The sequence below is a fragment of the Myotis yumanensis genome, unplaced genomic scaffold (genome assembly GCF_028538775.1).
Source record: "Myotis yumanensis isolate MYYU_CA2020_CCGP unplaced genomic scaffold, mMyoYum1.0.hap1 SCAF_4, whole genome shotgun sequence".
Classification (NCBI taxonomy): domain Eukaryota; kingdom Metazoa; phylum Chordata; class Mammalia; order Chiroptera; family Vespertilionidae; genus Myotis; species Myotis yumanensis.
This window is the reverse complement of record NW_027223755.1, coordinates 29,056,626-29,070,427: the sequence shown is the minus strand read 5'-3', so window position 1 is coordinate 29,070,427 and position 13,802 is coordinate 29,056,626. Positions and strand designations below refer to the sequence as shown.

The following is a 13,802-nucleotide window of genomic DNA, read 5'->3' as shown; positions in this document are numbered from 1 at the left end:
CCAAATAGATCTAATGTAAGTTGAAATGTCATTCCTAATTGTGTCATGTCCTAAAACAATGCAATGTTTTCTTTGACTTTTTTTCCTACTAGTGACTTAGAAGGCATAACTTTCTTGATTGATGAGTATATATAGGTGAGTAACTCTTTCCAGGAAGTGTGATATGGATGCATCTTAGATACTTAGGTATCTATGAAGAGCAAAGACTAGGTGAAACAAATACTTAGGATCCAGAAGGCAAGTGAGTCTGAGAGGTTGTGTGGATGCGTGTAAGATGGTCCCTCACACCCAACAAGGTATGGCAACCAGAGACTACAGCAGACTTCTCATCCATAGCAATACATACCGGGAAACAATGGGGCATGGTTTCATTGTGTGAAAGGCAAGTAACAGTCACATTAATCCATCAGTTAAACTATCACTCAGAATGAGGGTAAAATAAAGGCACTCTTCGACATATCAACACTACAAAGAGAGGGTGGACTCACACACTCTCCCTGAAATAACCACTGAGTATATACTTCATTCAGAAGGAAGGAGTGAAATGAAAGAAGCAAAAGAAAAGAAACTGGTAAATCCCATTCATAAATGTAAATAAATGTCAATGATTTTAAAATTAAAATTGGGGGCATATAAAAATTGCACAAAAATTGTGCATTGTAAATGGCAGAGTAGCTTATATCAGAGTAATTCTCCCATAGATGATAAGTATACATTTTGGAAAAAAATATAAAACACTAGTTGAAGATATTAGAGAGCAACTAAAAGGCAGAAACATAAATACAGGCAACCCCTGAAAGAATAGAATTGCAACAGGAAAGATTCACGTGTACAGCTTTTTGCCGGATGGCACCCCTGGTCAGGATGGCCTGGGGCTGCTACAACCCAGGCAGGAAGCTGCAGCTCTGGCTTGAAAGTCAGATGCCGAAAATGAAGGATAAAATCCCAAAAAGGGGAAAGCCGCAGACAACAAAGCTATCAAATCTGGGTAGCAATCCCCTCCAAATCTTTGGCTGACTCCTGACTGCATGCATGGGGGAAGGTGCCAAGGATCCCAGGGAAGAAAAGCAGCAGCTCGAGGCAGGAGGAGCTGAGCAGAGGTGGCAGCTCCTGTCCACTGCAGAAAAGAGCGTGTGCTTGGGTTCATCCAGGTAAACAACCGGCTAGAACAAGATTGAGCACTCTTCAGAGGAAGACAACATAATCCAGAGTCTCTACAACGTACTGACAACAGTGACCGTTATACAATAGCTTACAATGAAAAGTTACTAGTGTGGACGAAAGGGGCCACATGCTGACCTGACAGGCTCAGGGGAGGCCTGCATGGCAGTCTTGCAAACTCAGAGACCTAAAGTAACCACAAAGGATGGTCTGAGATTAAACTTTAACTAAAGCAGTTATGGTGGGCAGTTACGTCCTAGGCCAGTATCTTCACTGACAAGGTCAACCTTTTCCTTAACTGAGCCTACCTGTCTTTTTGCATCTATGATAACATACCCTTGAAATGTCTGGGTAACTTGTAACTTCCCTTTTTCTGGAGCCCCTGGGGCACAACCAAATGTGCTGGGCGCCAGGACAGATGTCACAAATTCCTTCCTTATCATGTTAATTGATCCTGCACCCACCTAAGTATGTGTCCATCATTTTACTTTTTATCCAATCCCAGGGGTTTCCCTGCTTTGCTTTATCCCTCCTCCTTAATCTATCACCAATGAATTTCATGTAACCCACCTATGTCCCTCCCTTGATTGCAAATGTATAAATACAAATGTAACCTCACCATTCTCAGGAGCATTATCTCAATTCGTTGAGGTTCTGCTTCCCGGCATATGTCGACAGTTTGGCTCAAATAAACTCACAAAAATTCTTTACAGGTTTCAATGTTTTTTTACGTTAACACTAGCCATGCAAAGAAACAAGAAAATGTGACTCGGGTATAAAAAAAGCAGTCAGAAACCAACCTCAGATAATGAAAGAGGGTGAAACTAGAAGACAATGACTTTAATATGTTCCGGGAATTCAAGAAAAATATAGTCACAAGGCATAAACAGGGAATCGCAGCAGAGAAACAAAAATTACGTTTTAAAGAACCAAATGGGCCGAAACCGGTTTGGCTCAGTGGATAGATCGTCGGCCTGCGGACTGAAGGGTCCCGGGTTCGATTCCGGTCAAGGGCATGTACCTGAGTTGCGGGCACATCCCCGGTGGGGGATGTGCAGGAGGCGGCTGATCGATGTTTCTCTCTCATCGATGTTTCTGACTCTCTGTCTCTCTCCCTTCCTCTCTGTGAAAAATCAATAAAAATATATTAAAAAAAAAAAAAGAACCAAATGGAAATTCTAGAATGTCAAAGCACTATGGCTCCCATGCTGGATCATAAAATAAGTCTTAACTATTTCCAATAAGTGAAATCTTAGGGAGTATATTTATTTTCTGATCACAGTGGACTTAAATTAGAACTCAAACTAATTATACACAAATAGTTGCAAATGAAGTAACACACTTTTAAATAATCCATGAGTTCAAAAAAATCACAAGGGAAATTAGAAAATATTTCAAACTGAGTAATATATAACATATCAAATCTATAAGATGAGCTTAAAGGGAAACTTGCAACTATAAATGTTCACTTTAGAAAAAAATAAATTTTTCCAAGAAATGTCAAAGATTTTACCTTAAGAAGTTTAAAAAAGATGAGCAAATTAAATCCAAAATAAGTAGGAGGGAGAAAATGACAAAGATGAGAAAAAAATAATAAAACAAAGAAGTCAGAAAAGACAAGGTATTTTTAGAAAAGATTAATAAAATTGACAAAACCTTAGCAAGACTGATCAAAGGAAAAATAATCATGAATTACCACTATCAGGAATACAAGAGAGGATATCAATATAAATTATGTACATTTTCATAGTATAATATTGGAACATTATGAAAAATTTTATACTAATAAATTTTACAACTTATGTAATAAACAACTTATTTGGGAACTCAAGTTACCAAAACTGACACAAGGTGAAACAGAAAATTTGAAGAGGCCTATATTTCTCCCCTAGGTGAGAACTTTAATGAACTGAACACTTTTGACATAACTATATTTTTTAAAGAAATTGAATTTGATATAAAAAATAAAACAAAAAAACTTTTGCACAAAGAAAACTCCTGAGCTAGACAGCTTCAAAAATAAATTCTATGAAATAGTTAGTGAAGATATAAAGCCAAAATTTCATAAATTATTCCCAAAACTAAGGAGAACAGAACCTCTGCCACCTCTGCTCAGCTCCTCCTGCCTCGAGCTGCTGCTTTTCTTCCCTGGGATCCTTGGCACCTTCCCCCATGCATGCAGTCAGGAGTCAGCCAAAAATTTGGAGGGGATTGCTACCCAGATTTGACTTATTATTATTATTATTATTATTCCTCACCTGAGGATATTTTTTCATTGATTTTTAGAGAGTGGAAGAGAGAGGGAAAGACAGAGAGAAATATCAATGCTAGATAAACACATGATTGGTTGCCTCCTGCAGGAGGCCTGACCAGGGCCCAGGCCGGGGAGGAGCCTGTAATGACGTATGTGCCTTTGATCAGAATTGAACCCAGGATCCTTCGGTCCACAGACTGATGCTCTCTGTCCACTGAGCCCAACCGGCTAGGGTCACAACCTTCCTGACTTGTTGTATGAGGCCAGCTTAACTTTTACTTCAAAACTTGGCAAAGATGTTCTAAGATATGAAAATTATAGACAAACATTTTCATAAAAAGATGCAAAAAATGTAAACTAAATACTATTAAATTGAACCCATAGATGTATAAAAAGAATGTTTTTTTCCCAGGAATGCAAGATTAGGCTAGAAATCAATGGAATTCACAATGACAAAAATAAAGGAGAAAACCATATGAACATCACAATGGAGCAGAAAGAGCCTTTACCAATATTCGAAATTCATACAAGATAAAACGCAAAGCAATCAAAGGCATTGATATAAAACCTCAGCTAACATCGTCCTTATGGAAAATACTTAATGCTTCTTTAAGACCAGGAAGAAGGGAAGGAAGGTAGCTCTCTAACCATTTCTATTTCACATTTAGTGGCAGTCTTAGTGAAACAAAGCAAGAATGAAATAGAAGACGGAAGGATTAGTCTGGAAGAAGTAAAACCATATCTCTATTCACTGACAATGCATCTTCAAGACACTTACTAGAATTAATAGGAGTTTATCTTTGTCTGGATATAAGATCAGACACCACCATTACTTATATGTCTATATAGTAGCAGCAAATAATTTGTAAATAAAACTTTTAACTTATTCAGTTTGTAATAGCATCAAAACTATAAAATCCTAAGGTCTAAATTTAACAAAAGATAAACAAGACATGCAGAACATGGCTGAAGAGAAATAAAGAAAACCTGAACAAACAGAGAATACCCTTCATGGATTGCAACACGCATTATTGCTAAAATGTCAAGTCTATCCACGTCCAACTATAAATGCATCCCCAGCTATAATCCCAGCATGTCTGGGACTAATCTGAAGGTGAGGCCCAGAGTGCTGAGTGCAGGTGGGGAGTGGGGGATACCTGTATTTAAAAAATTAGTCTTCATTTGTTTACCTCCTTATGGTCAGCCTGGGATGCAGGAGCTGCTACTGTGGTCACCCTTACATAAGGAAGCAGAAGCACAGAGAGGTTGCTTGACCCGGCCAGAGACACACAGCTGAATGGAGACTGGGCTGGGACTCGATCTGACTGACCCTTGAGCTCTTTCCTCATATGCTCAAGTGTTGTCCACTGTTGGCTGAGATGCTGGTTGTTTGTGGCCTGTGCCATTGGTGTAAGGAAATGGGATCTGGGAGGTGTTGTCTGTAGTAGTGTCAGAGAGTGTCGAGCCCCCGAAGTGGGGTACCTAAGGGTAACTGCCCAGGGCTCGGCTCAGGGCTGGGATGAGATCCTGGACACTCGAGTCCTCTTCCTAACTACATGGGTTGGGTCCCAGCCTCCTGTGAGCTCTGACAAGACCCATCGTCTTGAGGACATCACGGTACCTGGGCTGCAATGAGGACATTTGTCCTGATGACCCCAGATTCTTCACTGTGTTTGAAGGAACCCTGCACCGCCTGTCACTCCCTGCTGACTGGAAAGTGCCTGTCTACAGGCGGACCCGCCTCCCCACCTAGAGATGTTGTCATGTTTGGCACGGTGCCTGGCACATAGTAGGTGTGCAACAGATGGCAGCTAGTGGTTGCATGAAGCAGCCACCCTTGCTTCCCTTTGCAGGATGAGGATTTTTGACCAAGCCTTGACCCACTAAGCAGGCAGCCAAGGATTCCACTGGCAAGCATGAGAGTGAGCACAGAGTTAATTGAGTATGTGCGCAAACATCGCATCCTTTTGTTGTAATCCTTAAATTGGTGGGCAGAGCTTCCTCCTCTGATAAGCTCTGCCTTGTTTTGAATTTCATCCAGTTTCATTATGTGTGTTTTAAAGATTCCTTTACATTTGTTCTGCCCTACTAGGGCATTCACGTGACACCAAGCACAAGGTGTTCCCTTCTTTGCTCCTAATTCTTCAATTTCTGCAGATATTTGATATTTTCAATTCCTGAACCTTCACACGGGTATTCTGCTCTTGTTTGCTACAGAATTAAAAGCAGGAAGAGAATAAACAAAGCAGTGCCTCTCGCAGAGTAGGCTTCCGTGGCCCTCGCCGCGGTGCTGCAGCCAGGGACGCTGCCTTGTGCCCGGGCCGCCGGAGCAGGTGTGGAAGGTGTACCACCTCCAGGCGTTTTGAAACCGTGTGAAGGAGCTGGGTGGATGGGTAAATGGATGGGATTTAAAGAAAATCAAACATGCACACAATTTCTAGTTGTAATTTTTAACATTTACATTTTACTTGTGTGTTTGCAAGATGTCCAAATAGAGATTCTTTCCTTCACCTGCTAAATCACTGAGGTGTCGAACACATTTAAACCCAACCTGGGTGCCCAGGTGCAGGGCATCCTCAATACAGCTGCTGGGGGCTTCTGGCCATAACAAAAGGAGAGACTACATATGCCACAGGGGACCTGTTTGCTCCAGGAAATAGTTACACTGTCAAGAGAGCCACCTGCTTCACGGCAGGCTTTTCATGCAGTAATAGTATTCAGATGCAACACATGGCATGAGGGCGTTTTATACTGGATATTGGATATTTCATATTTTCAAAGCAGAATTGCACACCCTCTTGCACACACATGTGCACGGACATGCACATCTGTGTACAGACACTCTTATTCTGCTTGCAAGTCTGTTCCCACCTGGGACTGACCTGCTCTGACATTTTGTATTTTTCATTTCTTAACTTGCCTGTTGGAGATCACCCTCAGGTTTGTTGGTGCTGTGGGTTTGGTGACCATCAGCTGCCTCTGAGACTATCAGTCGATCGCACAGTGAACAGGTAGGAAAGGGAAGGTGTAACTTCCAAGGGGACCAAGGGCATGCCCTGCCCCAGTTTTCCCCGTGAAGTGGACACTGTCCTACAGGTGGGAACCAGAAGTGGCTGAAGAGGCCCTCACGAAGGTGCTGTGTTAATCTCCATGTGACCCCAAGTTTAGTACGTGTGCCTAATCATTGTCCTTGAAAAGAAGATATAAGCTGAAGAAAATTTAAAGAAACTCACACAGTAGGTAACACATTGCTTGCTCTGTGCCAGGCAATGTTTCAAGTGCTGGACACGTTCACTCCCTCGCTCCCCACAGAGCTTGGTTAAGTACAGGGGCCACACGAGACAAGCCACGGAGAGGCAGACAACTGGGTATGCAACACAAGGCCGAGGGCCACACTGGACTATGACTGGATGCCATCCTCCCAGTGGATCTGACCAACCGGGTCCACACCTGACCCCAAAGGCTTGGTTGGACCTTGCAACTGGCCCTGGATGGTCCTGGAAGTTGAAAGCATTCCGGGGTCCCAGTGGGCCCCGATGCCCTCTGATCTCCAAGAGTAAAAGTTGAAAGAAAAAAACAAAGTTAAAACATCCGCTCATCAGCTGCCCCAAACCCAGAAGCTCTTCTTCCCAACCGAGTTTTTCCATTCATCTCTTTCTTTATTCTTCCAACAGAGGGAAATTATTCATACTTCTTCTTTTAACCTGGTGAATTCCAGTCTGGAAAGACAGAATCATTTCCATAGCAGCTGTTTCTCTAGCAACGAGTCAAGTTTTTCCTTCTGGAATTATGGTCATGACATCTTGGGTGAGAAGTTCCACATCAGCTTGGTGTGGGCTGAACAAAGCTATGTTTCTTGGCTGCAGGGCTTCTTGTCATGTGTGTTGCATGTCTTTCCAGAAGGAGCCCTAGTGCTCAGTGTTTCCTAAGTACTGTGACTACAGAACCCTCCCGCCTTGTCTATTTTGTTTGGAGGATCCCATTGTCATTCTATCAATTTTGTGTACAAAGAGTGGAAAACAATACCACTGCCCTGTTACCTATTAACTTAAAAAATGCTCTGAAACCTTTATGGACATTAGATTTAAAAATAATGATGAGCCCTGGCCGATTTGGCTTAGTGGATAAGAGCGTCAGCCTGCGGACTGAAGGGTCCCGGGTTCGATTCTGGTCAAGGGCATGTGCCTTGGTTGTGGGCACATCCCCAGTGGGGAGTGTGCAGGAGGCAGCTGATCAATGTTTCTCTCTTATCGATGTTTCTAGCTCTCTGTCCCTCTCCCCCCCCTCTCTGTAAAAAAAATCAATAAAATATATATTTTTAAAAAGGCAATAGATAGACTTACTTAAGGTAAATGAATGTTTATGTTCAGACCATCCTATGTGGTTACTTTCAGTCTCTGAGTTTGAAAGCCCTGCTCTGTGACTCCCTCTCCCCGGCCCAGAGCTTGTCAGGTTTAGTATGTGACCCCTTTTTGGTCCACAGTCTGGTATACCTTTTTCCATTCCCAATATGTGGGAATATGTGGAAATTAAACAGTACATTCCAGGTAACCCAGGTATTTAGGAGGGTGTCTCAGAAAATTGGAAATTATTTGAACTGAATGAAAATAAAAATATACTATATCAAAACTAAACAATGTTTAGAGGGACATTTATAGAATTGACCATTTATTATTTTTTTAATTGATCATTTATAGTATAAACTAATTAGAAAGAATAAAGAAATGCTTGTATTTAAAACAAAAAAAATCAACAATCAAAACATTCACCTTAAGAAATTGGAAAAGGGAGAGCAAATTAAACTGAAGGTAAGCAGAAGGAAAGATATAACAAAGATAAGAGAAATCAATGAAATTAAAAACAGAAAGACAATAAAGAAAAAAATCAATGAAACTAAAAGCTGGGTCTTTGAAAAGATCAATAAAGTTGATAAACCTTTAACCAGACTTATCAAAGAAAGAGAGATAGAAGATATAAATTACCAATATCTGTAATGAAAGAGGAGATATCATCATGTCCCCACAGACACTAAGAGAATCCTAAGGGAACATTATGAACTACTCAGTGTTCAGATTCTGGATTCCAAGTTCTGTATGTAGAATATTGAATCCAAAACCAGATACCAAATTCTAGATCCTAATTCCCAGCTCCCCTATCACTCTAGCTGTCTCAGCCTAGTTCTCATATGCAGAGTCAGCACAGCCTGACTCATGGCAAAGTCAAGCCCTGCCCAAGGAAGAATGGTCTTTACATTCTAAGTGGTTACATTTTAAATGGTTCTGGAAGGCCCTGCATAGTCCCTTTAGTTTGCCTCTTGGCCCACAAAGCCTAAATTCTTTCCCATCTCGCCCTTAGGGAATCACTGCTGACCACTGTGAGGTGGATCCTCAGCCAGGCTCTCAAGAACATTCACCGTGTGCGTCTGCAGCAATTCTGTCAACACTCTGGGGTCAGTTTGGCTGAATGTAAGTCCCTGGCCTACATTCTCTTCATCTGGAACATGTCACTCCTGCCAAAAAGATGACCCTGATTTTCTTTCCTTTATGTGTGAGCTGGTCTTTTCTCCTGACCAAATAAGCTCTCTTTTTCTGTAAAGCCCACTTACTTTGTTAATAAATGCCTGGTGCCAGTCGTGTTGCGTTGCGTTGGTTTTCCAAGACTTGATGCACTCGCTTTTTTTCTAATATATATATTTTTTTATTTCACAGAGGAACGGAAAAGGAGAGAGAGAGAGAAACATCAATGATGAGAGAGAATCGTTGATTGGCTGCCTCCTGCATGCCCCACATTGGGGATGGAGCTGGCAACCCAGGAATGTGCCCTTACCGGGAATCGAACTGTGACCTCCTGGTTCATAGGTTGACGCTCAACTACTGAGCCATGCTGGCTGGGCGATGCGCTTGCTTTCATATATATTTTCAAGAGGTTGTTCTTCTTCCAGGAAGCTTTCTTGAATTACATTTATACTATTGGTCTGTGCTTTGCTCTCTTCCTCAGGGTCTCATGTATCCATGGGCTTCTTTGCCCATCTCTGGACCACTACCTCTTGAGTCCTTTCCTCGTCCTGCATTGTTTAGTTTGAAACATAGCCTTCATTTCTCTTATTTCTATTAAGGCAATATTCATTGTGCTGTTTCATTGGTGTGTTCCTTCTAGTTTAGTCTTCTCTAAGTTATAAAAGTATTTTAAATTCTTTCCTGAGTTAAGTCATTTGCCTTTTCAAATATTTACTTTCTCCAACCACTTCACTTTTAAGTTGTTCTAATCCTATTTTCCCCCAGATCATTTGTGTCACTTTTAAATCACTTTTTTGAGGTAAGTGGTTCTAATTCTAAATCACTATGTTGTTCTTTCATAGCTTCAATCATTTTGTTTCTTTTTAGCCTCTTTTGAAATATTAAGTTATGGTTTTCATATGTTTTCTAGTGTATCTTTCTGATGTGCTACATGAATTTAATGACACATAGCCCTTAGTGCAGGTTAGAAATTAGCCAGTTCTAAGCTCACTTCAAGAATTAGAAAATAAACCACTTAAATGAATTCTATTAACATCACCAAAATAATCAACTTATGAATGTGCAAACACCGAAACTGAGGACTACTAGAAATTGAAAGATACCCGTTTACATGTATCAATTATTTGTTGATTCTGCTTCTTTGGCTTTCTACTTTAAATCTTTATTTGTTTATTCCTATGGCTATTTCGGTTCAAGAGTATTACATGAACTATTTGACTATCTAAGTAACTGATATGACATTTATTTAAACTAAATTAAATACATTTCCTGTAAGACCTGTCATTTGGTTTGGTATCCTGTCGATCTGTACAAACTAGAGAAAGAACCAAAGCACTATAAGATTAGTGGGACATGGGTTCAGTGGCGGTCAGCAGAAACATAATCGCAGGCAAGAAGAAAATGCTGGAAGGTATAGAAACAAACACTTCTTTGGCATTTTGGCTTCAAGAGGTGCTGACGCCAGTCAGTGCAGGCCAGCACTAGTGCGGACAGGACTGCGTGTCCCATTCACCTACCCTGACTCTGAGCAACTGTGTCAGGACCTCTCCTGCTCTTCCCCCAGATCCCTGGTGTGGACAGCAATGTCTCAGTTCCATGAGGTCTCCACTCAAACAGCATCTCCCTGATCAGGCCTCTCCTGCCTGGGGAACTCGGAACCTGCCCAGTGCTGTCCCCTAGCCTTGCTCCCCTCTTCACTGTTTCCACGGCTCATCTCACCTTCGGGCGTGCTGCAGCAGTTACCGATGCCCACACTCCTGCCTCCCTCACCATGAATGAAGATCCGCTCTACACCCAGCACCTACAGCAGGACCTGGGATAGGTAAGCCCTCAATCCACACGTGCTGGATGAATAAACCTGTGCTGAAGGCTTCTTTTACAGAACTGAACAAGTCTTGGCCTCTCTCACCTGCCTTCCATTGGTACTAGCAGCCATGAAATAGGGAAAGAGATGTCAGGAAACAAGGCAAGTTGGGGCTTCATAAACAAGGCGGGTGAAGACCCTGGGCTGGCATTGCTGGGAGGAGCTGGCAAGAGCGCGGTTGTGTGAGGAGCTCCCGGGGGCAGACCTCCTGGCACTCTTTCCCAGATGTTTCCATCCCTTTATCCCTTGGGCATTTTCCCCTGCAGGGCATGTCATGGGGTTCCAAGAAGAAGGATATGTTAGCAGGTGAAATGCCAATATCTAAACACCCGTGAAGTTGATGAGAATCCAGGCATGTGTCTGTGGGTAGGACCGGGTCCCACCGTGCGCCAGGTGTGGCCGCCTCCCATGGACTTCAAAGGCCGGGGAGGAAAGAGGCTGCAGACCTGCAAACAGGTGACTCAGTCCATTGTTCCTCGTATCTGAAAAATCAATTGGGTCCAAAGTAAAAATATTTATTTAATGAGAAAAAATGTGTGGCTAATTGGTTTTTAAAAGAATATTGCTTCCTGCTCCTTAAGACTGAAAAGGGGCCTTTGAAAAAAATATTTACAGGGATAGAGTTCTGAAAATGGTGGCTGGAGGTTAAATAAGTACAGAAAATGACATATAACCCACAGGAGGCAACTCAGTCTTTTCCGTGGGGAACTGAGGAAAGTGGACCCCCTCGGAGCAATACCATGCCAGCGGAGCATACACTGCAAGAAAGTGCACCTGGAGGGCCAGACTGCTGCAGGCTGGTGGCAAGGTGACACCCCACCCCCCCGTCTCAGGGGTCCCAGGAGTCCCTCCGTACCCTGCAGGTTTGCGTCTTATGGAAGGTGGTCTCCATTAGTAAAGAGCTGATGTTTGATAGCAGAACTGGGTGTGGCTCATGTTGTTTCGTGGCTCCTTCAGCCCAGATCACTCCCCTGTAAAATGGACATGAGAGAATGCCATCCTTGTGACAATACCTGCCATGGCTCAGCAAGGCTGAATCTGCTCCTGGCGGGGCCTGCTGCTCAGCCATGCAGATGAGGCTCTTCTCTTAGGGCACCTGCGGCCCATCCCACTGTCAGTCCTGCTGCCCGGTGTCCTGGGACACGCCTCCAATGAGAGCTTCAATGTAAAGCAAAGACACAGCCTTGGACTCCCTCAGGCCACAGCGGCACCCCCACAGCCTGTCCCATGAGCTGACGGAGCTCACGCGATGCCTTGCTGTTCTAGACAAGGCAGAGGAAGCAGGACTCAAGCTCTGTGTTACAATTACTAGTTGTGGGTCAAGATGTTGTCATGCTCCCAGTCCATTCTTGAGAGTCTTTACCTTAAAGCGGCACAGAAAGGGCCTGGCACCCCAGCTCATTCACACTTCAGAGAGAAGTTATTTGGCAAAACGCACATTGACTATTCATAAATATTGATGTTGATTTTTTACTGTTAGAAATGTAGTGAGGGAAAGGGCTCTTTTGTTCAACACTTATGAATGAATGAGAACAAGGGGAAGTATACCACTGCAAAGCTGTCCTTGATCATATGCTTCCCATGAAAAAGCTTTGATGGGGGAACGGGACGGGGGGAAGGGCCTGCTTCCTGGGCCTTAGAGACTAGAGACTTGGAAGCAGCACGGTCCACAGGCACATCAGTCAGGAATCTTTTAGGTGCATCTGCTCAGTATCCACTTCGTCCAGGGTCGGGGCGAGCCAACAGAGCAATCCGGCTCAACAGTGCCTCACGGGTGACCAAGGGCAGTTCCCACCATCTGGCTGGTAAAGATCCGCAGAGTTGGAGCCCTGGCTGTGTGCTGGCTCTGGAGGTCTGTGTGCAAGTATGCATTTGGGTATCTGGCTGAGAACCTGCCTGAGAGTGTGTAGTGGTGTTAGTGAGTGCAGGAATATGCATGTGTGTGAGCTGGCAGTGGACACGGGAGATGTGGGTGTGTGGGTTCATCTTCAGGCTCACGGGAGCTCCTATATGATATTGATTTTCAGTCAAATTGAGCCCAGTTGGCCAGTTTCCTTGTTGGTGAAATAGTGCTGGCTTTTGTCACCATGCAGAGATGACAACTCATAGCAGCTCACACACATTTCAGGAGCACATAGGTTCCCCTCAGCCGCTCTGGCTCTGAAGACCTGGCATAAGCTCCTGAGTCTCGGGGAAGGTGGGAAACCGCCCCATTTTACACCCCCGGCTCGCTCAGAGCTTCTCAAGAGGAACTTCTAAACAACACCCGACTAGATTTGTCACCATAAAAAAAAAGTGGAAACAGGTTAAATAAATCTGGGTTTAGTTCATGATCTAATGTGACCATTAAAAATGATGTTCAATAAGTGATGCTGAAGAATATTTAGTAACTGTTTATAAAAAGCAAAAAAAAAAAAAAGCATCTATGAGAATGCTCAGCATAATCTCACCACTGCTAAATACACACAGGCAGGGAAGGCATCCCTGAAGGATACACGTGAAAGTGTTAACACTGGTCATCTCTGTGTGGTGAAATGTTTAATCTTCGTTTTTTTCCTGAAATTTTTTGTCTTTTCTACAACGAATATGCAACACTTCAGTAACAGAAAACATGATTCTCAAAGTAGTTCTTGGCCCTCCCAATACATTTGAAAGGCTGTGTGGTGCCGTCCCACAGGACATGTGCAGAGGTCTGTTCGTCACAACTCAGCCCCGAAGACTGGGCCACCTGACCTGAAGTGACCGTGCAGGAGGAAGCAGCCGGTGTTTGGAGTGTGGGCTGTGCCTGACAAGCTACTTGTCTTGGGTTGGGGCTGACAGAAGCCTTTTGTCTGCCTTTGTTTGCTTCTGAAAAGCAAAGACATTTGTTCACTTTCTTGGCTGCACCAAGTTCCACTCAGCCGAAACCTGGTGTGGTGAGCACGGCTGGCCTGGGATGTGCTGGAATCCCTCCAGTCCTGCAGGAAGGGGACTGCGGGGCAGCATCGGGACATACTGTGTTACAGGA

General features: G+C 43.4%; 1 long non-coding RNA gene across 1 annotated transcript; it reads left to right on the top strand.

Annotated features, from left to right (window-relative positions):
- Positions 1–8,439: 8,439 nt before the first annotated feature.
- LOC139008052 (uncharacterized) lies at positions 8,440–10,866 on the top strand. Its single transcript, XR_011471088.1, has 3 exons — positions 8,440–8,506; positions 8,771–8,880; positions 10,496–10,866. It is a non-coding gene; the product is annotated as an uncharacterized lncRNA (long non-coding RNA).
- Positions 10,867–13,802: the final 2,936 nt, after the last annotated feature.